This window comes from Nothobranchius furzeri, chromosome 9, assembly GCF_043380555.1.
Source record: "Nothobranchius furzeri strain GRZ-AD chromosome 9, NfurGRZ-RIMD1, whole genome shotgun sequence".
Lineage (NCBI taxonomy): Eukaryota > Metazoa > Chordata > Actinopteri > Cyprinodontiformes > Nothobranchiidae > Nothobranchius > Nothobranchius furzeri.
The window spans coordinates 42,178,334-42,202,803 of record NC_091749.1 but is presented as its reverse complement, the minus strand read 5'-3'; positions in this window follow the sequence as shown (position 1 = coordinate 42,202,803).

The following is a 24,470-nucleotide window of genomic DNA, read 5'->3' as shown; positions in this document are numbered from 1 at the left end:
CTCCTTTTTGACCAGATGTTGAATGATCAAACTGAACTTAAAAAGTTGTACCTGGACGTTACACTGTTTGCTTTGCAACGTTGATATTTTATCTCCACAAATGACACAAGCCTGGATAAGTTATGCAGTGTGGTAAAGTTGCTAATGCTAATGTTTAGCTTCTACTAGTCGAGATGTTCTCTGCTGTTTCCTGGACGCTAAAATAACATGAGCGTTCCCCATCATGAGTCAAGATGGGTGAGTCCATGAATAGCATAGCATAGCATAGCATAGCATAGCATAGTTTATTTATATAGCACATTTAAAATGCAGCATGGGAGCTGCCCAAAGTGCTGCACAGGCTAAAACAAAACACACCCATTACAAGGAGCTAAAACTAAGGATAAAATCTCAATTAAAAGCTGAGAAAACATGAATAATAAGAACACATTAAAACAATGACACAATAAAACACTAAAACGTTAACTTATTAACTGCCATTGGTGACAACAGTCGTCATTTTAAATCCAACCGTTCACCACCAATTTTTGCTTTTTTTTACTGTGTGGGCGTTGGAACGAGCCCCCGCACCATGAGAACAAACATCTTAGCTCTAAAGCCGATCTTCATCTGCATACGTCACACGTCACGTGATCCGGAAGCAGAAAATCCATGTGTTAGGAGATAGTTTTGAGCCGCTACTGTAAAAAAAAGTGAAACACGAACTGGAAAAGCTTCTGCCGATCACAATTCGACAACGGATTATGAAAGAACGGATAAAGCTCGAAACACGTGGATTCTTCCTGATGTAATAGGTGAGTCTCCTCTTTGTTTCGGTAGTTTTGGTGTTGACATCATCCTAGAGCGCAACATTCTGTGACTTAAAAAATTGTGAAAACGCTGAAAAACACTGGCAGTGAATGAGTTAAGTGACAGTGTGACATAGATCTGTCAGGATTTTCTGGCCCGAGCATTTTTCTGTCTATTTTCTATCAGAAGCTAATACAGGAAATAGGTGTAGAAGACTATTTTCATGTTGAGCCTGGATGTTAAACTCAGAGGGATAGATCATTTTTAAAAATAATTGGTGAAAAGTGGTTTCTCAGTGAACCTTTCACATGCTTACGCTATGTATGAACATGTTTGCAATCTGTTCTGTAACAAGGTTTTCAATTAGCTATAAAGCACAAACGTCAGATGACCACAAGCACATGCTGTGTCATTTATATAAGAATAACTAAGTTAGAATACAGAAGCAGCGTGTGAATTGCAATTAATTATTTAACAGCCTGTGGAACCCCCGTCGGCATCACTACATTTAATTAAATATTAGTCTGACTGTATAGCATGTTCACCTCAGGCTGAAAACAATCACTGTAGCTTGGTCTAAATGACTTTTACCCACCAACTGTCGAAGCTTCCTTTGTTTAGAGTTGTTGTTGTTTTTCTTGCTTTATATTCCACCACAGAATGAATGTGTGGACTGATGGTTGATTCACCGATTTTTTCTCATATGCCAAAACAACAGCTTGTGTTGCACCTGCTGAAAATAAAACACTGAAAGAGCACAGTGTTTGGGAATAAATCACACCGGATGTAAGGCAACGTTTATCTTTGGTAGTGACGTTCCTTCATCCATTTTCACTCATTTCTCCCTTACACACACGCACAAACACACACACGCACACGCACACCACTGCTCTACTTCAAGTCACCAAAGGTCAGTCTCTTTAATCCCAACTGACACAATCGTTATTGGATTCTCCTGCACGCTGCTAATGAATATGGATACTCATACACACATAAGCCAACTTGTGGACATTTGCACACACACTCACGTTGCTGCACCACCGCCATCACCCCCAACCCTCCCCCACCCATCCATGTAGATGCATCTTGTTGCCATTATGGTACCCTTGTGACTAGCAGGGCATCAAACAGGAAAATGTGTCCTCACTGATACATCTGCAGCCGAAATGTTTCATCAAGAGAAAAAGCATTCTCAGTCAGATGTAAGGTCGTGATAGCTTTAATTTCACACATGTGTGGGCACAACGTATGAGTGTGCTGTTGTGCACCGCTGAAAATGTGGAATGCGTTTCTTTGATTTTGAAGAGAGCAGAATCTTAAATTCTACAGTGTCAAACTTGTGTTACTGATCATGGTTAGATGATGAGTCCTATAGGAGAAAAAACTCATAATGTGATTAAACAGAATGCCACTAAATGTTGTGAGACAAAACAAGATTGCTGTTGGTGTAAAAACCTTTATTTGATTTAAACTATTATGATTGTGGAATTTATCTTTTTTTTCTGCAACAGCAGGAAGGAAGTTAAGTGTTGCCAACAACAGGTTTGTCAAATAAAACCATATACAACATGGAAATGATGAAATCTGGCACCAGTAACGAGAAATAGTTCCTTATGAACTATTGCTCAGGTCTAGTCACGAAACCTTTGCTCTGTGCCATAAACATGGTCACAAATAAACACAGGAAAATAAAATAAAATACATTGTCCTAAAAAAATTTCAGCTGCTATCTCGATTTGTTTGACAAATCCCTATGCTGTAGTTCTTGCATCTTCTGAACAGAATTCTACTAGATGATAACTCTGAAACTGTTCTGAGATCAAGTTTGTCCTGATTTTTTTTAATAATTTTTTTTCAGCAACGATGAGAACAAAGCCCTGCTGCTCAAGACAAAATGTGATACCCTTGCAACCAATTTGAGACATTTTGGAAACTTCCTTGTGAATGCCATTCACCATTTTTCACCAACATTTTGAGGCAAACCTGTAACACACTGGTTAATGTTTTACTTTAACTGAATGAATCACATATGGGGATGATGGACATACGTCCCTGGCCAGGAAAAAAAAATCTGGTTTTTGTAGTTGTTTTGGTGTCAGAAGCAAGGTCAAGTTCAAGGTCAAGGTAACTTTATTAATACCCACAGGTACATTTGATTTGCCATGTGACATGAGAATTAGCGCCCAGGTTACACACAGATACACACAGCCAAAAAGCACACACTGCCTCGGGAATAAAGCTTGTTTTGTACCTCTTGGTCCTGCACCTTGGCACAATAAATCTCCGTCCGGACGGCAGGAGAGTAAACTGGACATGCAGTGGGTGGCCCCCGCACCATGTATGCATGTAAGCATTTATAAATACTAAAATATAAAATCCCAAATATAAAAACTAATAAAAAGGTTTTTGGAAAATCATTGGGAAACAATGAAAGATGGTTTACCACAGGGGTGTCAAACTCTAATTCACACTGGGCCGGCCGAAATGACAATCTGGGACGAAGTCGCGGGCCAAACTTAATATTTTTTTAAAAAGAGATGGTGAATTTGCACATTTTCTTTATCAACACATATGCAATTTTGAGCCTTTTAATTTGGAAACAAACTTATTTTTGCATTAACACTGAATGTGGAATAACCAAATTACACACGAGACTGTCCATTTTAAATAAAACACATCAGTGGTATTCATTACTTGTGGTATATTCAGCATTTTTAAAATCTATTCACGATTTATGTTTTCTTGTTTATTCATTTTTCTCATTTTTTATTCTCCTTTTTTTTTCCTGTAAAAAGTGTCACCGCTGCTGTGACGTCTAGCTTTCCCCACGGAGGAACAATTCAATTCAATTCAAAAATACTTTATTAATCCCAGAGGGAAATTGATTGCTGTAGTAGCTCAGAATAATAATAATAATCAAGTCATCAAAGAGTTTTTGTACGTTACAATAGTTGTTGGCAGGAAGGATCTCCAGTAGCGGTCAGTGTTGCAGCAAAACTGAAGAAGCCTCTGACTGAAGACTTGTCTTGTGAAGAGAATGCTCAGGGTTGTCCATAATTTTCTTGATTCTCTGGAGAATCCTCCTTTGCATTATCTCCTCCAGTGGTTCCACAGTCGTCCCCAGAACAGAACCAGCCTTTTTTATTAGGCTGTTGAGCTTTTCAGGTCCCTGCTTCTGATGCTACTACCCCAACAGACGATGGCTGAAGAGATTACACTCTCAACAACAGACTTGTAGAAGATGTGCAGCATCTTGCTACAGACATTGAAGGACCTAAGCGTCCTCAAGAAGTGCAGTCTGCTGTGTCCCTTCTTGTAAACGGCTTCGCTGTTCTTTCTCCAGTCCAGTCTGTTGTCCAGGTGAACTCCAAGGTATTTGTATTCCTCAACCACCTCCACTTCTTCTCCCATGATGGAAACACTGTTTGACTCCACCCTGTTTCTTCTGAAGTCTAAAATCATCTCCTTTGTTTTGTTCACGTTCAAGGTCAGATGACTGTTTCCACACCATGCCACAAAGTGCTCCACCAGCTCTCTGTACTCAGCTTCTTGTCCATCTCTGATACACCCGACGACTGCAGAGTCATCTGAGTATTTCTGTAGATGACAGGTCTCTGATTTGTACTGGAAGTCTGAGGTGTACAGGGTGAAAAGGAATGGTGAGAGTACAGCCCCCTGTGGTGCTCCAATGTTACTGATCGCCTGGTTTGATAAGCAGTTCTTCAGCCTCACAAACTGTGGTCTGTTTGTCAGGTAGTCTTTAATCCAGGCAATAGTTGAGGCCTACACCTGTGTCTTCTGGAGTTTCTGGCAAAGTACATTAGGCTGAATTGTGTTAAATGCACTGGAGAAATCAAAGAACATGACCCTGACAGTGCTGCCTGCTTTGTCCAGATGGCAGTGGATTGGTTGAAGCAGCTGGATGATGGCATCTTCAACTCCAACTCCATGGCGATAAGCAAACTGCAGCGGGTCCTGATATGTTCTGGTTTGCTTATTCAGGTGGACCAACAGGAGTCTCTCCAGGACCTTCATGATGTGGGATGTCAGGGCAACCAGTCTGTAGTCATCATTGACTGATGGGCGAGTTTTCTTTGGAACTGGAACAAGGCAGGATGTCTTCCACAGGACTGGAACCTTCTCCTGGGCCAGGCTGAGGTTGAAGAGGTTCTGCAGAATCCCACAGAGCTGCTCTGCACAGGCCTTCAGTACCCTGGGGCTGACACCATCTGGAGCTGCAGCCTTCTTCCTCTTAAGTCTCTCCAGCTGCCTCTTCACCTGACTTCTAGAGACAGATAGGTGGGAGGGGGGGGGGGTAAATGGGGCAGCAGTATCTCCTGACTTGGTTGAAGACAGATTTATAGAACCAGAAGGGTCCATGACTGTGTTAGAGGACAAATGAGCTGGCGTGTGACAGGAAAATGTTGGATCAAGGAGGATGGGATGTCTGATTTGCTGGGGACAGGCGAGGAGGATGCTGGGTTTTTTGCTGAACTGAACCTATTGAAGAACTTGTTCAGTTCATTGGCTGTGTCCAGGCTGCCATCTGTGCAATGCTTCCTCTGCTTGAAGCCTGTGATCTTCTTCATCCCTGACCAGACATCTCTGATATTGTTCCTCTGTAGTTTGTTCTCCAGCTTCTTCCTGTATGCCTCCTTGCTGTCTCTGATCTTGATCTTCAGTTGTTTCTGTATACTCCTCAATAATTCCCTGTCTCCCTCCTTGAAGGCTCTTTTTTCTCATTTAGCAGATTCTTCAGTTCACTGGTGATCCAGGGTTTGTTATTAGCAAAGCATCTCACTGTTCTGGTGGGTGTGATGTTGCCCACACAGAAGTTTATATAGTCAGTGACACATCCAGTCATGGCATTGATGTCCTCTTCATATCCTTGGCAGATAATCATCCAATATGTGGTCTCAAAACAACTCTACAGGGCTTCTTCAGCGTCCTGTGACCATTTTCTCACAGTTCTTCTTGTCACAGGTTTCCTCTGAACAAGTGGGTTTTATTCTGAGCAGAGAAAAATAAGATTGTGATCTGATTGTCCCAGAGGAGGTCTTGTTTTGGACATGTATGCATTCTTTACATTTGCACAACACAAATCCAATGTCTTGTTTTCTCTGGTGGAGCAGTGTCATGATCTGTGCTGCATAACCATCTCTGCTGAGTGTTGTTTACAGGTGGGTGTGTCTGGAGAGCCCAGCTGTGCCAAATCAGCTCATCAGGGGATTTAAGGAGCAGCTGGACATCTCACCATTGCCAGATGATACTCAGTCTTGGGTAGTTTCTAGCCCTCCTTTTGACCTTCCTAAAAACAATTTTAGAATTTGTTTGTCCACCTGTTCCTGCCCTTCTGGCAGTTAACCTGCTCTGCTCTCCTGATTCCTCCAGGTTCCAGTCATCTGTTCATCTCCACTCTCTGCTATATCTCAGGGTTTACTTTATATATTCTGAAAAAAATAGCAGTAAAAATCCTCCAAGCTTCACAGCACCAGAAATAGAAAAGTGAAATGTCCAAAAAATACTGTTTTTCTTGAGAAACTAGAAAAAATGTCCAAGAATAGGCAAAACTTACATATAGTCAACAGAGCTACTCCAACATGCAGCCACCCAGAGCAGCGCAGTTCCAGAAATAAAGGGATTTTCTATTCATCTGCAGCCTTTCCAGTTCCTGTTTACTGTAGGTTAAATCTTTTCTCAGGGGTCAACAACAAAATAAAAATGTAATTTTATCTTAAATGAAAATGCAATATCTCACTTGTAAACGTTCATGTTTTGGAGCAGAGAGAGTACATAAAGTCAAAATATTTAAAGCTCAGTTTGCTCCACTGATTTACTGTGATGCTCACCTGTTCCAGCCAGATACATGCATTATGGGGTTGAGAAGCTCTGAGCTGAGGAGGAGACTCCTGTTGTTTTGTTCATCTTCATCATAATAAGGACAACATTAGATGACAACAGGTGCTCACATAGGTTTGTGCCAATAAGCATGGAGAGCGTCTGAGCAGCTTGACCACATTGTTGTGTGTCGGGGAGGAAAAATAAAAATGACAGCAGCCACAGAGTCATGCTGATTTGAGCGAGTCGCTGCTCGCTGGAGTTATATCAGCTCTGTCTGAAAGTTAGTTGGAAAACTTTCTTTTTCAGTTTTGAACACGTTACTGAGCAGTTAAAATCTCCGTTTCTGGGCTTCAACGTCGGCAAATAGCTGAGTAAACTTTGCGCTGAGTGAGAGGAGCGTTTAGTTTGTCAGAGACAGCAGAGCTGCAGACACCGGCAGCAGACACTGGAAAAAACACAGAGAAGGGGGCACTTCAGCTCCGCACTAACGCCGCAAAGCATCATGGGAGTTGTAGTCTTTGTAGTCAAATCGGCCAGCGGGTCAGTTTTAACTCATTCACTGCCAGCCGTTTCCTGAACACTAACGGCCTTCACTGCCAGCGTTTGTCACCATTTTTACAGTTTTTTTAAGAGTCACAGAACGTTGCACGCTAGCATGATGTCAATGCCGAAACAACCAAAACAAAGAGGAGACTCACCTCTTACATCAGGAAGAAGCCGCGTGTTTCGAGCGTTATCCGTTCTTTCATAATCCGTTGTCGAATTGTGATCGGCAGACGCTTTTCTGGTTCGCGCCTCACTTTTTTTACAGGAACAACCCAAAACGATCTCCAAACACATGGATGTGTTGCTTCCTGATCATGTGATCTGTGACGTATGCGGATGAAGATCGGCTTCAGGGCTGAGATGTTTGTTCTCTCAGTGCGGGGGCTCTTTCCAATGCTCAAACAGTAAAAAAAAATGCAAATGACAACTTTAGTCATCATTGGCAGTGAACGGTTGGATCTAAAATGACGACTTTAATCGTCAATGGCAGTGAATGAGTTAATATATTTTTGATATTTTTCTCACGGGCCACATAAAAATGCTCCGTGGGCCACATCTGGCCCGTGGGTCTTGTGTCTGACACATGTGGTTTACCAACTCCAGGTTGGGAGAAAGGTCCTGCCTCAAGTGGAGGAGTTTAAGTATCTAGGGGTCTTGTTCACGAGGGAGGGAAGACGGGAGAGGGAGATCAACAAGAGGATTGGGGCATCAACTGCAGTGATGCCCCAATCCACGTGTTGAAGAATAAACTGAGCCAGAAGGTACGGCTCTCGATTTACTTGTTGATCTACATCCCACCCCTCACCTATGGTTATGAGCTTTGGGTAATGACCGCATGAACAAGATCGTGGATACAAGCAGCCGAAATGTCTTTCCTCCGGATGGTGCCCAGGCTTAGCTGTACAGATAAGAGTGAGGAGCTCAGTCTTTCTGGAGGGATGCTGCTCCTCCACATCGAGAGGAGCCAGCTGAGGTGGTTTGGGCATCTTGCCAGGATGTCGCTTGGACACCTTCCTGGGGTGGTGTTTCAGGCATGTCCTGCCAGCAATGTGCCCCAGGTCGACCCATAACACATTGGAGCAAGTACATCTCATATCTGGCCCAGGAACGCCTTATGTCCTGCTGGAGGAACTGGTGGAGGTGGCTGGGAAGAGGGCTGTCTGGGATGCCCTACTTGAGATGTTACCCCTGCTCCCGGACCCAGATAAGCGGAAGAGAATGAACGAGCGAATGAACATTGGGAAACATCACTAAGTGGTAGTGCATAGACACAATTTTAGTAACATGAAATATTTTCTTGCACTTTTCATATGACAGCTCACAGAAAAGTTAGAAATGGCAACTGTTTCAATTCCTCTAATCACAAAATGTGCAGTCTATGAAACATAAGATGACAACTATTGGTTTGCAAACATGGCACTGCTCTGTTTGGGCAGAGTACCAGTGGTGAACATTTGTCCAATTATGAGACAAAGACCTGTTTTTACAAGGCAGTACAGCAAAAATATGCCCTCATTGTTGAGAGACAGTTGCTGTCAATAGTGAAACTAAATTCTTCTATGAGGGTTTGAGATGAGGATGTTCCTATGTCACTCTGACCAATGTGCAGATTCCATGTGAATGAATGAATTACTGTCATTTTGTTTCCTCCAGCATCTGTGATAACTCTGCTTTGGTTGCAAACCACTCAAGTTCATGTTATGCTGCACCTCTGCTGTCACTGCCTCTGGCGAGGCTTGTTTTCTCTCCTTGAACTATAAAGGTTAATGGGACACTTGGCCTAATTGGATACGTAGTAACTACTTAAAGACAGTCCTCTCAGTGCTGACTCTTTAAGTCTGCTTGTAAAACCTGAATGTACATCTTGATGACCACCAGAGTGTGGCAGCTCCTCTTAGAGGCACATTGTCACTGACAGCAGACAGATGGGATCAGGATTCACTCAGAACACATTCGAGTTTCTCAGGGTTTACTCCAACAGGTCCACCTGTGAAACGATAGACAAGCACAATTCTACTTTCCCTGGTTTCTAAAGTGGCACCTGGGAGTAATGTCTAAGAACTGTGATGTGATGTCCAGAAATGGTCAGTTTTCATGTACAGTTTGACCCCTTCAGTATCTGGTCTACATGGAGACAGGAGTCTACATGTGTTGCCTTTAATCTGCCGGATCCTGCTATTCCATCAGCTGAAGTCCGGGCCTCTCTGCAGCTCAGAACACATGATAACAAAGTGTCAACAAACTGTTCCCTTCTCAAGGTCCTTCTGAGCCAAGCCTGCCTGGTTATCTAGGCCGGACTGGACTGTTATAAGTGGCTGTTTTCAGCTTATTTGTGTAAATCAATTGTGAAATGGAAAGAACAAATGCTATATGAAATGATCCATAATGTTTTGATTAATCTGTGCTTGAACTACTGAAAGTTTGAAATGAAATGAATTATTACATTGAATAATTTATATATATATGGTAATCAGTAATGTTTGATATGACAAGGCAATCATCACCTGTACTCAGACACAAGGACAAATTAAAGTTAAATTAAATTCATGACACATAGATATTTCTTTACCCCTGATCAGAGCATCCGGTATCTCAAAAAAGGCGTGATGTTCTGAGATTCTTGGTAATGTCCCTTAACATGACACGTTCCGATTGGACAAGAATTCATAACATGAGAATATTAAAACAGAGCTCACGAGACGGCAACTCAGTTCTAGAGAACACTACGGAATCACCGTCCAGAGCGAAGCCTCTTTAACCAAGAGCATTTTTGGCAAGGTGCCAAAACCCTGCTAAAAGCTGCCTACTGCTGACACAGCGAACGGTTCCTGCAGAACAAAGCTGATATTGTTCCGAATCCCTAAGAGTTCTTCTAGACGCAAACGGTTCCATGCATCTGTTGTGACCCGGATAACATCTCTGGACTGGAGAGTCGGTGCTGCGGTTACTCTACAAACCTCGGTGCCAGATTTCATCTGACCTCCCTGACCTTTGGATCCACGAAGACGGTCATCCAAAGGGTGAGGTAGACACAGCATAAACGCGTCTGATGTGGCTTTGATAAGAATCAACCTCATAGCATAACGCAAACCAAATTCTTTCCTTTTTACACCCAGAACTCGGTTCTTCTAGATACGAAAGTTTTAATATATCACATTTACATATAGTCACCATACGTCACATTTCATCCAACTAGATCCATCCATCCACAGTAATCTTAGTTAAAGGGACTTTACAGAGCTTTGAATTTGTATGCTCGCGATTGCCCCCTCAGGCCAAAAGTGTAACGGCAGCTTCAATAGTAGGCTCGTGCACGAGGCGCGCATGCTGTACGTGCACACTCCTTAAGGAAACATAACAGCTGAGACAGTCCCTTGCGTGTGTGTGTGTGTGTGTGTGTGTGTGTGTGGCTCGGAGGACAGAGGACAGGAGAATGTGTAGCTAATTAATTAAATAATTTGGTTCTGTACCTTTCTCTTCAGCACAGCCGACAAAGGTTTAAGATGGGTCAGTCCTCCTGCAAGTTCAGATCATTCCCTTCCCTTGCTTGAAAAACTGTTCCAAAATGAAAGTTGAACCCACATCTTTTTTTATCTGTGAATTCAATGCCGTTCGGCGAGTCTCAAAAAAAAATTTGGGCATCTTATTACAGTAAAAAAATATACCATTAATGTAAAAAAGAAACTCTAAATAAACTGTTGGCATCCTGGATTGAACCCGTGTCTGATGCACAAGTCCGACATCTTACTAGAGCCCCCTTCAGACAGGCCATGAAAAACGGAAATGTTCCAGACTCTGTCCGTAAGACCTTTGTGTCTGAATACAAACATCCGGATAACGTGTTCCGGAATTTAACCGGATGAAGCCCCTAGTAACAGGTCCGGAATTGTTACGGACAGGGTGGCTGCTTCAGACTGGTGAGGTAGAGTTCCGGACAAGGGGGAGGGGGAGGAGGAGGGGACCGGGGGACGCCATGCGCACCTAGATAGCTCGCTGCTGTAGCATGCGGCGAACCACGGCAGCTCGCCTCCTACGGTACCGCCTAGACGCGCGACGGAGCGTTTCACACCACTTCAGTGATTCCTTTATTAACCATTGAGCTTCATCATCCAGGTCTCTAATGCGTCTTCGTGTGCGCAAAATTATGCTTATGCGCCTCATGATTTTTATCTTGAGAGGCGCTATAGAAATGATATTTTCTTCTTCTTAACATAAGTCCGATTCTACCCCCCCCCCCCCCCCCCCCCCCCCTGCCGTCGTCAGACATCTGGAACTTTTCCCTGCTGTGTGAACGCAGCCGAAAGGACAAGTTCCGGTGCAAAAGTGGTGTGTCTGAAAACACAGTTCCGGTTAAAAACCGGATTGAACTGTCCACAAATGTTCCAGAATGTCTATCTGAAAAGGGCTTAGGAGAGCTAAAGCACCAGTGATGTACTTTCTATCTGTAACATTTATATCCTTGATGATAGCTGAAACAACGTTCAAAGAACGTTTCGGAGCGAAAATGGCTGATTTGTTGCTAATTCGCAGGAAATATCTAGAAGAAAGCTCTACAGAAAGTAGCTAAGGTTCCTCAGAAATGTAGCTAGCTTTGTGACTAGGCGTTAGGAACAGCAACAATGACTAAAGCTACGGATAGCAAATGCTACGGGTTATGCCTGAGCGTGAACGCACATGAAGCAGCCTGCTCGACCCGAGCAGCTCTCTTTTTCTGTGATTTTACAGAAAAACAGGCAATCACAGTAAAAATGCCAGGGCTCATTCTACAGGACCAGGGCATTGCAGGAGAATGTATGAAGAAGAAATTTATTATTTCTATACATGTTTTGGCTGTCAAACTTCCATAATGTCCCTTTAACTTGTCATGTTTTTAACTGCTTTGAAAATAAATCCTTACTTTTTATAAACCTGACGCTCTTCTTGCTGTTCTACAATCCCGAATAAACAAAGAATTCTAAATCTTCTGGTTAAACATTAAAGACTAATCAGACTGGATTTCCATATTTATATGGTAAATGCACATCACATTGGTCAAGGTGTAGAGTGGTGTCTTAAGCTTTAAAATACATATAAATGACCCTCTCTACACTGGCTATTTAGAAATGTTGCATTTACAATGCTCTTTGGTCTTCTTACTGTAAAACGAATGTCACAGAACTAATCAGAACTCTTATTCTAAACTATATTTATGTTCAAACATCTAAAGCACCATTTCATGTTTATGCAACAACAGACAGAAAGATACTTTTTATTATTATAGACAGAGTAAAAACAAGAGTGAAGGAAAATAGTGGAATCCCTCTTGGGACACCCCTTTTGAAAGAAAAACAACATAAGTGGTATAACTGTGCATTTGACCTGTCAGTAAACCCCTGAGTGAATCTCAGCTAAACCATTGGATATCAGAGGAAACTATGAGAAAAGCTAGAGGTCCATTCTTTTGCAGACAATAACAAAAGTATTCTAAATCTCGGAAACTGAAACAGATCGATAATGTCTGCAATTTATACCACTCTCACTGATTCCTGTAAAAAAAACCATCTTCTAGCTTTGCTCTAACATTTGATTACAGTTGATCTTCAGGTCGTGTTTAGTTTTTTTAAGAGGAAAGAAAAGTCAGAACCCAGTGGAGACGTGTTGAAGAACTCGCTAGAGCGAGAATTTGTCCAAAGACATGTCTGTGTGCTCTGCTGCTGGATAAATGACAGCTACACATTCTTAGTGTCAGTCATTCGATGCACTATGAGCACAAAGTGATCCATGCATGGGTCTGCTTTTGTCTTTACTGTCATCCTGACACCATCTGCAAACCTCTTGAGTGTTGCACTTGAGCCTTAAAGAAGCGAAAGACCCCAACTGCATTTTAAAGGCTAATTAATGACTTCAAAAATGGCTCCAGACCTTGTTCTGTTCATCAGAGAAAGAAGACAAAAAAACACTAAGTTTTGAAAAGTGGAGTAGAAAGATTATAGGCTGGAAAACTGACAACACCTGTGGTGATTACACAAATGAAAAGTAGGTTTGAGAAAAAGTTGGTTTGAGAAAATATGTTACACTTAAGATAAAAGCTTGAGAAGGGGGTCCTGAGGGCACCACAGGAGGCTGATTTTAACTCTTTTACTTTAACATGAAAGAAAAGGTTTAGCTTTAAAGAAACCAAGGGGAAAATCCATTGTGTTAAAATGCATCTTTGCTTGTGTTTCATGGATTGCTCTTGATTGCAGAACTTTCTGCTCTACTGGCCGTGCAGCACACCAGGCTAAAGACCAGAGGTGACAGATCCTTTGCTGCTGTGCCCCTAGACTCTGGAACACGTTGTAGCCACATGAACATATTGGGGCTAGAGGCTGAAATGGTTCAGACACTGAAATCTGACCTCTTGGTGGTGTTTAGATTGGAAATTAGGGGAGCCCTGGCAGAGGAATTTGACTTTATTAAGGGTGAGCTGAGGGAGACGGAGGCCGATAAAACAGAGCACACTCAGATGTTGTGCAGGTCGGAGCGAGAAATGGAGGAAGGTTTGTCGACGCTGCTGGCGGAGGTTGTGTTTCTTTGGAGCATGGTGGGGCAGCTAATGAATGAACTTTCCAAGCTACAGGTCAAATGTGATTTTTTTAGAAAGATAAGTGGTGTGTGTGTGTGTGTGTGTGTGTGTGTGTGTGTGTGTGTGTGTGTGTGTGTGTGTGTGTGTGTGCGTGCGTGCGTGTGTGTGTGTGTGTGTGTGTGTGCGCGCCCGCGTGTGTGTGTGTGTGTGTGTGTGTGTGTGCGCGCATGTGTGTGTGTCCCTACAGACAGAATTCTCTTCTCTTCTGTCTCATGATTAGCAGCAGCTGGGATGTTCATGGCCACAAACATTCCCACTTTCAGTGGAAGCAGTTCAGTGAAGCACATTCCTCTTTTTTTTGACATTTTCTTTTTTGTGCTACCTCTCGATCTTTGTTTCTGTTTGGAAGCTATCCATCCACCTCCATGGATCAACTTGCCTGTTGGCACATTTGACCACTGGTAGGTCAGATGCTGCATGCTGTTAATCATTGCAGGAACATGCGTGGTGTTGGTGAACTCGTCTCTTTCTTTCACTCCTCTTGCCGGCTGACGGTAGCTGCTGGTGCAGTATGTGCGGTGGCGTGTGCCACAGCAGTGAAATGCGTCCTTGGTGCATTTGGAGGAATGCATCCTCTTGCACACAAAAAGCTCCTCTGTGTATTAGGAGGGGTGGCGCTGGTAGGGACTGTGGAGGTCTGGTGTTTACTTGATGATAAACAGGTATTTTTTTCAGAAATCTCTGAGATTTCGACTAATAAAGAAGCAGAAAAACTCCCCGTGGGGAGCGCTGAGCTGCAGCTATGGCTGCACTTGGGAATTAGACCAGGATTTGAACTCTGATCTCCCAGTCCCAGGGTGGACACTCTACCACTAGGCCACTGAGCTTGTTTGTTGACATAAGGGGCCTTGTTTGTGGTCAGTGGGATGTGAGGTACGGCCTGCTTTGATTTGCGAGGCCACTGTGGGGTGGTTACAATGAAGGCTTCTTTGGAGACTTACCAGTTAAACATGATTGCCTTTTGCTGCTTGTTGGCTAGGAGACTATTACTGTCCAGATGGAAGTACTCCCATCCACCGGCCTACAGTCACTGAGTCATTGAAATTATGACACCTGTTCATTTAAAAAAATAGGCACAGATTAAAGGGCTTGATGAGAAAACTTTACGTTGTCTGGTCATCATTTATATTGTAAAGGTGAATGTAAAGGTGAACTATTTCTTTATGTTTAACAACGGCAAAGGTTTACGGGCTTTTATTTTAACAGCGTCATAGCAACCGTATCCAACTAGGGAGGCGCAACACAGAAGAAGCAAACGTAAATCTATTAGAAGTAAAGATGGAGCAAAGGGTAGGCTATTAACGGTTCTCGGAGAAGAAGACAAAGAAAGTTTGAAGTATACTTCTGTCTAGCTTCAGTTGATAAGGGGAACAAGGTTTGTAAGTATAATTCAGAATGTTGTTATGAAAACAGAACATGTATGGGTACCTATATGATTGTATTAGTTGTGAAAATGGCTAACAATGTAATCAGTTATGCATTATGGTTTATTTTATGATTTATTTCTTTTTTGTTTATGCCTAGCTCTTACGTTGGTTGATGATACGGACGGCTCAATAAATCATCATTCACCATCAGTTCCGGCTTTCTCAATATTGACTGAATGCTACATATAATATATTTTGACTGTGTACTTTGAATAATGTTTTTGTGGTTGTTTCGTTTATTTTTTTGAAGATTGATCTTTGTGTTTTTATTTGGTTTTGCTTTGAAACCTGCTTTTTTGTTTGTCTTTGTGTTTGATCGAATGTAGCAGGGTGACAACTCATCTGTTCGGGTTGGCTTTTGTGTGACCTCCTGTTCTCCCTCTTCTTCATGGGTTCTTTTCATGCTGTTGTTTCTGTCAATTCTGTGTTTGTCGGGATCCCATAATTACGTTTCTCTTTTTATTCACTTTTTTCAATTTTAGTTTTTATTTTTTCCACCCATTTTTATTATGATCTTTTTGAATAATTTTTTTATTTGATTTTTTAAATATATATTTTTTGTGTGGCAATGAATGTTCGACTCACCATTCATTAACAGTCATGTCCAAAAATAAACAAAGTGGCAGATTTGTCAGAAAACTCTGAATTTGGATCATAAATGTCATGGTTTGCATGCTTTGTGTTTGCACATAACTTTTGACAGAAAACTAATACATAAAACAAAGAAAAGACAAATAATTCAATTTTTTTTTTTGTAAAATATTTAGGAAGTCACTGAGAGAGGACCTTGGAGAAAATAGTCATTGGAGGTCCTTGCTTTTTGAAGCCTTACTTTTGCTTTAGGACACACACACACACACACACACACAACCGGAACAACAGACCCACGGAAACCACGGTGGGGAGACCGAAGGAACACAGGACCCGAGAGAGAACACCTGGAGGGCTGAAGACCAGGGGACACAAGAGGAACACAAAGAGACACAGACACTAATATGTCCTTTAAACGGTCCTTTTCAGCACTCCCCAGAGCATTTTTAAATCCAGTTGGTTTGTCCTGTCCGACATCACAGAGCAACCACCTTGTGTAAGTTGTAATCATAACTTTAAAAGAGGATTTATTTTCCCTTCTGTCTCCCTCAGATACAGCCTCAAAGACAGTGCCAATTCAGAAGCAGTGCACAAACCAATATTCATGAAGGGCGCTCTGTGGTGCAGGCCCTCATTACAGACTGTTAAATCAGCAGGTGCCGAGGCAACTCTCCCCTCGCCCTTCTATCTTCTCCTCAACAAAAATACAACACACACACACACACACACACACACACACACACACACACACACGCACGCACGCACGCACGCACACACACACACACACACACTCACACACACTGCTCTGGATTTTCCCGTCTCACCTCAAGCAGTCAGTTTGATGTGCTAAACACATTCAGTCCCCTTTATTTGGAAAAGACTCGCTTGTAGTACTTTACAATGCAAATTCAACCTTGTCCTTTTATCTGGAAGCTAGCTTACATACCTACCATGTCATGCTTAAAGTGTTGCTTTAAATGCTGCGCTGTCTAAAGCAGTGGTCAGGATCAATGGGTTTGCCGCTCTTAACCTGGAGTTAATATTTTATGTGCACAGAAACTCCAAGTCAGGATGGGTGCTCCCAAAGCTGCCATTCGTTGCTCAGGGGGACTCATAAGAAAGAGAATTATGAAGAAAAAAAAAACTTCTGACAGAATAGAAACAAGAGAATGAAACTCTTCTCTTTTGTATGCTTATATTGCCGAGCTGTGGTCAGATGTTGCATCAGGGTGTGATACATTTACATAAGGTTCACCAAGTCCCAGAGGAAGATTGCTAAGTTTGTAGCCTGTTTAGCAGACATTTTGTTACTGTATGTGTTGAACAAATCCAATTCATACTGGGCTAAATATAAAAACCATCCATCATACATCATTTAGTTGTTTTAGGTTTTATTATTAGACAAGCTTGAGCAAGTAGGAGGTTAGTTTCTCCACAGAGTTGTGGGAAAAAACTCTCACAGAAACTCAGGGACCTCTTTTCCCCAACAGCTCTAAAAATGCACATGTATGTCTCCTATTACACACAATCAGTGCACCATCAAATATGAATCAAATACAAAAACAGTCTCAACAACAAATCAATCAGCTCATCTGATAAAGAAAACAACAGCAAAACATCAAATCTTTGAGCTGTTTCTCAATCTCGCAGCAAATCATATCTACACGCACAATGCTGTTAGGGTGGCACATGTATGAATTTCAAATTGCGAATGTCACCTCAGGAGAAATGTGAGGGGTCCAGCATATTAAATCAGGAATTTGTCTCAGGAATTGAGTTGCATCTGTTTTTTGGTTTAGTCATGCATTTGAAGATGACTCAGTTCCATTTGCATTTTAGACGTTTCTACGTTTTGGCGTGCAGGAGATTACAATCTTATCCCTCTCTAGAACCACAGCCACTCTGTCCTGTAAAATCATGATGCCAATTTTTTGTGTTGAAGTAATGCACTAGTACACGCACACACACACACACGCGCACACACACAAATACTAAAACAATATATATATATATATATATATATATATATATATATATATATCCCATGTGTGGAGTTGTTTTCATGATGCTGTAAATCTTTTATGGCGAATAGTAAAGCAGATATAACTCAGTGTGGAGTTATAAATATATCACTGTAACACGCAGTCAGCTGTAGGACTTTATTTGGTATCAGGCACCTTGACGCCCATTCAGGATTTATTCCGAGATATTTTAAAGGAGCACAATTGTAAACCAATCTACAAATCTCCTATTATAACTCATTTAGAATATGTTAACTTTTGCGCTATAAAAGAAACAAAATGATTTGAAATCTCACTTATGATGCTTTGATTTGTCATTTTGTCATTTTCTGACTCACATATTGAAGAAGTGAGATGTGCAGGATTTGTTCAATCATTTTATACTGGCGACTGAAGATTTGAACTCTGAACTGTTCGATCCCCCCATCATCTTAAACTCTTGGCAGTCACGTGTTAAACAGGTTTTATAGTTGAAGTGCACAACCTGACCCATGCTGACTGAACACTCCTTCAAGGGATATTTTGCAATTGTTCATATTTTTAAGTCATTTTTTGAGCCAGTATGTGCTAAAATGACCCTTTACAGGGTTAATGAAAGCCACCCAGCCCCTATCGCCCAGGCTGGTAGGCCGATCTGCTTCCAGCACGTTTCCTGCATGTCATGAACATAGCTGGTTTGTTTAATTTAGCGATGAATCACTCCTGTAGACACTAAGGAAGGCTGGGGAGACATTTTAGCTGTTAGATTAAGGTGTTAAAAAGGCAAATGCACAGCAAGTAGATAGATTTTGCTTTCGGTTCTGCACTGGGGGGTGCTAAAAGCAAGCCCAAACTGCTTAATTCCCCCTTAAATTTAAATGTTAAAAAAACATGAAGTCAAGAAAAAAACGGCCTATGTGTAACACAACACAGGTGCTGTTGCTGAAGCTAAAAAAAACCCACACCGGCCCTGGCTCGCTGCATTTCCGCACATGACCCACACTTGTGGAGCACCTTTCAGAATCAGAAGCCTCCAAAGCGCTTTACACTACAGTGTATCATTCATCCACTCACACACACATTCACACAATGGTGGTGATGAGCTACATCATCCTTACCTGCCAGGGGAAATACCATGATCACTAAGGTGGTGGACCTAAGGCGAGGCTCAGTCATTGCACTCGAGGTTGTGCTGATCCTTGCGAATTAGGAGACTTTCCACCTCCCACCCTGGCTCCAGAAGAACAACATGGTGACGCCTGCAAAACGGAGAGTGAGGCTTTTGATGAAGACAGAGAATGAACATCTGATGGGAGTTAACCTTACAAAAGAGTTTAGCTCTCAGGGTAAACTTATTTTGAGAAACCAGCTTCTTGTCCTGTGGATGTTTCTATAACATACCAACTTCTAAGCACTGTTTCAGAGTTTACATATAAACACCCTGTAGCCTAATGGTAAATGTATTCCCTGAAGACAGTGGCCTAATTCAGTAGCAAAACAAACACAGAAATTTAGTTGATACACAGAACATGACAAGGGTTTAGGTAGAAGACTTTTTAATAGAACTGAGGCTAGAGAAAGAGCAGTTTGTGCTAAACAAATAGTTAAAGTAAGTAAATAGTGAATTTACACCACTAATCCAGGCCTTAATCCATGGAATCCTTTTCTCTGTCATGGTTTAAACGTGTCTGAATAGAGAACTATGTGAAGGAAGTACTGTAGAAGTTTGCGTACCACTAAGTACCTTTAACCCATCCCCTATCTGCATCATGTGAGGATTGAATATAGTAAAGTTTGAACTCTTTGAGGCCAAAGGAGCACCAGCATAAGCATGGGATAGATCTGACTCTTTGGGATGTTTCAGGTAAATCTGCATGACCTATCTGCTCCAAAGGAACAGTTGTGCAGCTGGCCTCAAGCCTCGGCATTAAAATATTAGTTTGACAAAAATATTGAAATAAAACTTGAGTAATCTAATGAATATTTGATGAATAAAAACATCCTCATCTTGTTTCTGCAAAACAAGAAGGATATCCATAATACATGTTAGGAACAACAAATACCGAGAACCTATTCATCATCACTTACCAGTGCAGTGGGAACTGCTATCGTGTCTTCATAGTTTTTCTCCAGTAAAGAGGTCCGACAGAAGGACCAGAATAGGCAACTAGTTGGATAAAATTAGGTGGAAAAGGTTAGCTGGGTTAAGGAAAGTTTTTTGATTTGGTGTCAAAAAGCTCAATAAAAAACCTTTTCTTGCAGAAAGCTTTTTCTGTCATCATGACAATTTATGTTCCTCAACTGTTATCAGCTTGGAAAATCATGTAAATCTAAAGTGATGCATATTGTGCATTTAAAGACCAGCTCAGCAGGCTGCTGACCCAGGGTCAGTAGCTGGGTGTGAGATCAGATTCAGAACTATACATCAGTACAAAACCTTTCATATCGCTGCAGTCCCGTTTCTAACTGATGGGACAATAACTTGTCATGTTAGAGGGTAGTTTTTTGACCCACGACATGAAGAATCACCACAGAACCAGAAGTAAGTAAAAGTGTCTATGTATTGTTTGCGGGTCGTGGGAATTGGCCAGCCAAGGACTACCTTCTCCGGATCGGTCTTCAACCGCCCACTCTCCAAGACGAATCCCAGGAACTTCACAGAGGGGGCATGGAATTCACATTTCTCGGCTTTAAGACTTGGTTATGACAGGGTGCTCAGCTCCTTCTAGCCAATGGTGCCATTCCTCTAGGGGCAACTTCACGGCTAGCAGCTCTCGATCTTCCACATCGTAGTTCTGTTCCGCTGGTGTGAGTTTCTTGGAAAAGAAAGCACAAGGGTGGAGCAGGTTATCAGACGGGGAGGTTTGAGAGAGAACAGCACCAACACCGGAATCCGAGGCGTCAACTTCAACAGTGTATTGCATGGAGGGATCAGGGCGAGACTAAACGGGGGCTTGGGTAAAATGGGACTTTAACTCGAGGAAAGCCTTGCTGGCTTCATCTGTCCAAGCAAAAGGTGTTTTTATGGATGTTAGCTTAGTCAGGGGAGATGCAACCTGGCTGTAATTACGGATGAAACATCGGTAAAAATTTGCGAAACCAAGGAAGCGTTGCAATTGTTTGCGGGTCGTGGGAATTGGCCAGTCAAGGACTGCGTCTACCTTCTCCGGATCGGTCTTCAACCGCCCACTCTCCAAGACGAATCCCAGGAACTTCACAGAGGGGGCATGGAATTCACATTTCTCGGCTTTAACAACGAGGTAGCTTTCCAGAAGGCGTTGCAGGACTGCTCGGACATGCTGACGGTGTTCAGGAAGGGACTTGGAAAATATCAGGATGTCATCGAGATACGGTTACGAACTTATGGATGTAATCATTTACAACGGAGTTTACCAGAGACTGGAAGACAGCGGGGGCGTTGGTAAGGCCAAAAGGCATGACAAGGTATTCGTAGTGGCCCAGGGAAGTCTTGAAGGCCATCTTCCACTCATCGCCCTCCCTGACTCTGATCAGATGGTAGGCATTTCCGAGGTCCAGTTTAGTAAATACGGTGGCATCCTGTACAGGGTCAAATGTAGACAACAACAAAGGCAGAGGATACTTGTTCTTGATGGTGATTTGATTCAATCATCTGTAATAAATGCAAGGACACAGGGAGCCTTCTTTCTTAGACACAAAAAAACTGTGCCTAGGGGTGAGGTGGAAGGCCGTATTATACCTGATGCAAGGGACTCCGAGAAGTGGGTGACCATACACTCACGTTCAGTTTTAGATAGACTGTACAACCGACTGGATGGAAGAGTAGCCCCCGGGAGCAGATCCATACCGGAATCGTATGGCTGATGGGGTGGCAGAGATGCAGGAAATGGTTTGTAAATCATGATACTTCGGAGGGACCCCAAAGAGGTCCGGTGGCGTTGAAGGACTGGACACAGGAACCTGAGCAGAAATAGTAGCAGACAGTAGACAATGGGAATGGCAAAAAGGACTCCAAGCCACCACCTGACTGGCTCCCCAACCGATGTGAGGGTTGTGGGTGACCAGCCAGTCATGTCCCAAAACTACGGGGGACTGAGGAGAGGGAAAAACAAAAAATTTCATAACCTCATGATGATTTCCGGAAACCTGTAGTTTGATGGGTACAGTTTGATGAGTGATGGTGGTCAGCGAGTTTCCATCCAGTGATGAGGCCCGAATAGGGGGTATGAGAGGTACTGTGGGAATTCCCAGCCGGGAAACGATGGTTTGATCCAGTAGGTCATTTTCGCAACCATAAACTATGAGGGCTGTAGTAGGGTGAGTATGCTGGTTGAAAGAAACGAAGCAGGTTAGTGAACATCGGGAGGCTTTATGGTTCATGCTGCCGCCCACTAGTAACCCGGTATCACTGGTGGGCTCTCCCTTTTGGACAAACTGGACAGTTATACGCAAAATGGCCTGGGTTACCACAGTACAAACATAACCGGGAAGCAAAACTGTGTTGTTTGTCTTCTGGGGTTAAACTGGCACGGCCTATCTGCATAGGTTCATCAGACAGGACAGTGGCTGAGGACGGAGTGGGTGATTGCACAGGAAATGGTGTGGGACCGGTAGACTGGCTGGGCATAGTGGACACAAAACATGGGTTAGCGTACTTAGGACGGCTCTTTAATCTTTTTTCGATATGAGTGGCTAATGTTATCAGGTCCTCCAGATCCTTCGTATCGGGAAAAAGGGCTAATTCAGAATCAGAATCAGAATGAATTTTATTGCCAGCGCTCCAGATCAGAGCGTAGGAACTTGACTCCATAGTACAACCTGACCAAGGTTACACACACACATATAGACAGGACAGATACAGGCAGACCATGGGAGCAGCCATGATGGCGCTCCTTTTGTAGATAAATGAGGGAATACATGAGGAAAGTTCAGGGGAGGGAGAAAAAAGGCATTAACAGGGTTACACCAGCAGGGTGTAGCACTCTAATGCAAAAAAAAACACCCGACATATAAGCACGAACCTCACAGTTCAAAACATGAGACCCGGTAGGTAGGAGGGAGGGGCTGGGATCCTGGTTTCCTCAGCGGGGGCTGCCTGTGTGGCGCTCAACCAGCTGAATCCGCAGGTGGGAGGGAGATCATGGGGAAGCACAGAGAGCAGAGAGTTCCTTCAACGTAATGACCTCGCTGGAGACCACAATCTGAAGGCGCGCGGGGGGGGGGGGGGGGGGGTAGAGTTTCACAGCATTTGTCTGCATTCCTTCCATCGTGGGGGTTATTGCATGCAACTCCAAGGCTGCTTATGGCATCAGATTCGATAACAGAACTTTGTTTGGGTCAGGCAGAGATAATTTTTCCTCTCTGCCTTAAGTCTGTATTGATCATTCAAGTCCTCCAGTGAAGCCAGTTCAGTGGTTAAACATCTCCACACCGTCCGGTGACCCTTTCCGAGATGATATCAATCTTGCGCGCTAACACCGGTAACGCAGCTAAGACATTGTCCAGCTTGCGATTCACCTCGAGCAACGTCCCAGTCTGTGAGGTATCCACACGGACGGTGCCGTCCATGGTTGCGGGTCGCCCTCCAATCGCTCCCGTCATCCCAATTTAACGGAAAGCCAGATATCCTCCCACTCCAATCAGAAGAAATCCAGCGATCATCCGGCCAAATATCCACATATCTTCGACGTCCTCAATGGACAGCTGAGAGAGACAGATGATATTCCACTTCTTCCAGGAATCGAACATATATCCCGCTGCGTGTGTTCCTTGAGGGCAAGCGCGAGCCCCCTCCTCCATCCTCATTGTAGAAAAAATCTTATCAATCGCGTTGAATGACCAATTAATTAAATCCATGTTGAAAAATAGTGATTGCAGAGGAAATGCAGAGAAGCGCTCTGTAGGCAGATGGGACAAAAAGAGCCTTGGGAAAATACAGATAAGGGAGCAAAAGGCAGAAGCGACTGTTCTCTGTGAGTGCCGGAAGAAGAATGATCCTGGATCTGGTCATTCAGGGCCTGAGAAAAAGCTCCCTTTAAGGAATCGTCATCCATCTTTGAGGTTGTGGCTAGAGTTCTAAAATTGATGGTAAAATCAGCAATGGTTTGTTTTCCTTGTCTCATGTTCCACAACAACTTGGCTATTTCAGCAGAAGTTTCAGATTGAACAAATGTTCCGTTAAAATCCAGAAGAAAATCTGCTAGTGACCCTTTAAGGAGGTTGGTGTCACGGCTTTTAGCCTCCGCCCATTGCAACGCCCGACCTCGGAGTAAACCAACAATGTAGGAGATTTTAACAGGATCGCTGGAGAATATCTCTGGGGATCTTTCAAACGTCAATGAGCATTGTAGAAGAAAACCTCGGACTTTGCCAAACTCACAAGAGAAGGTGTCGGAAGGTGGTGAGTCCGTGACCCGGAAATGCCAAGGATGTGATGGACCAGACTGAACCGGAAGTTGTTGGGCTGCTGGCGGAAGAACAGGAGCAGCGGGAACAGAGATTCTGTCATTCAGCTGTCGAATCATGAATTCTAACTGGAAAAGATGCCTATTAGTGTTAGCTTGCTGATCGATGAGGGTCTCTATGGAGCTGTCGTGCTGGGATAACGTTGTGGCTAAAGCAGGCGGAAGTGATTCAGCAATGGGGTCAGACTGTTGGCCAGATGATTCTGTCATGTTAGAGGGTAGGTTTTAG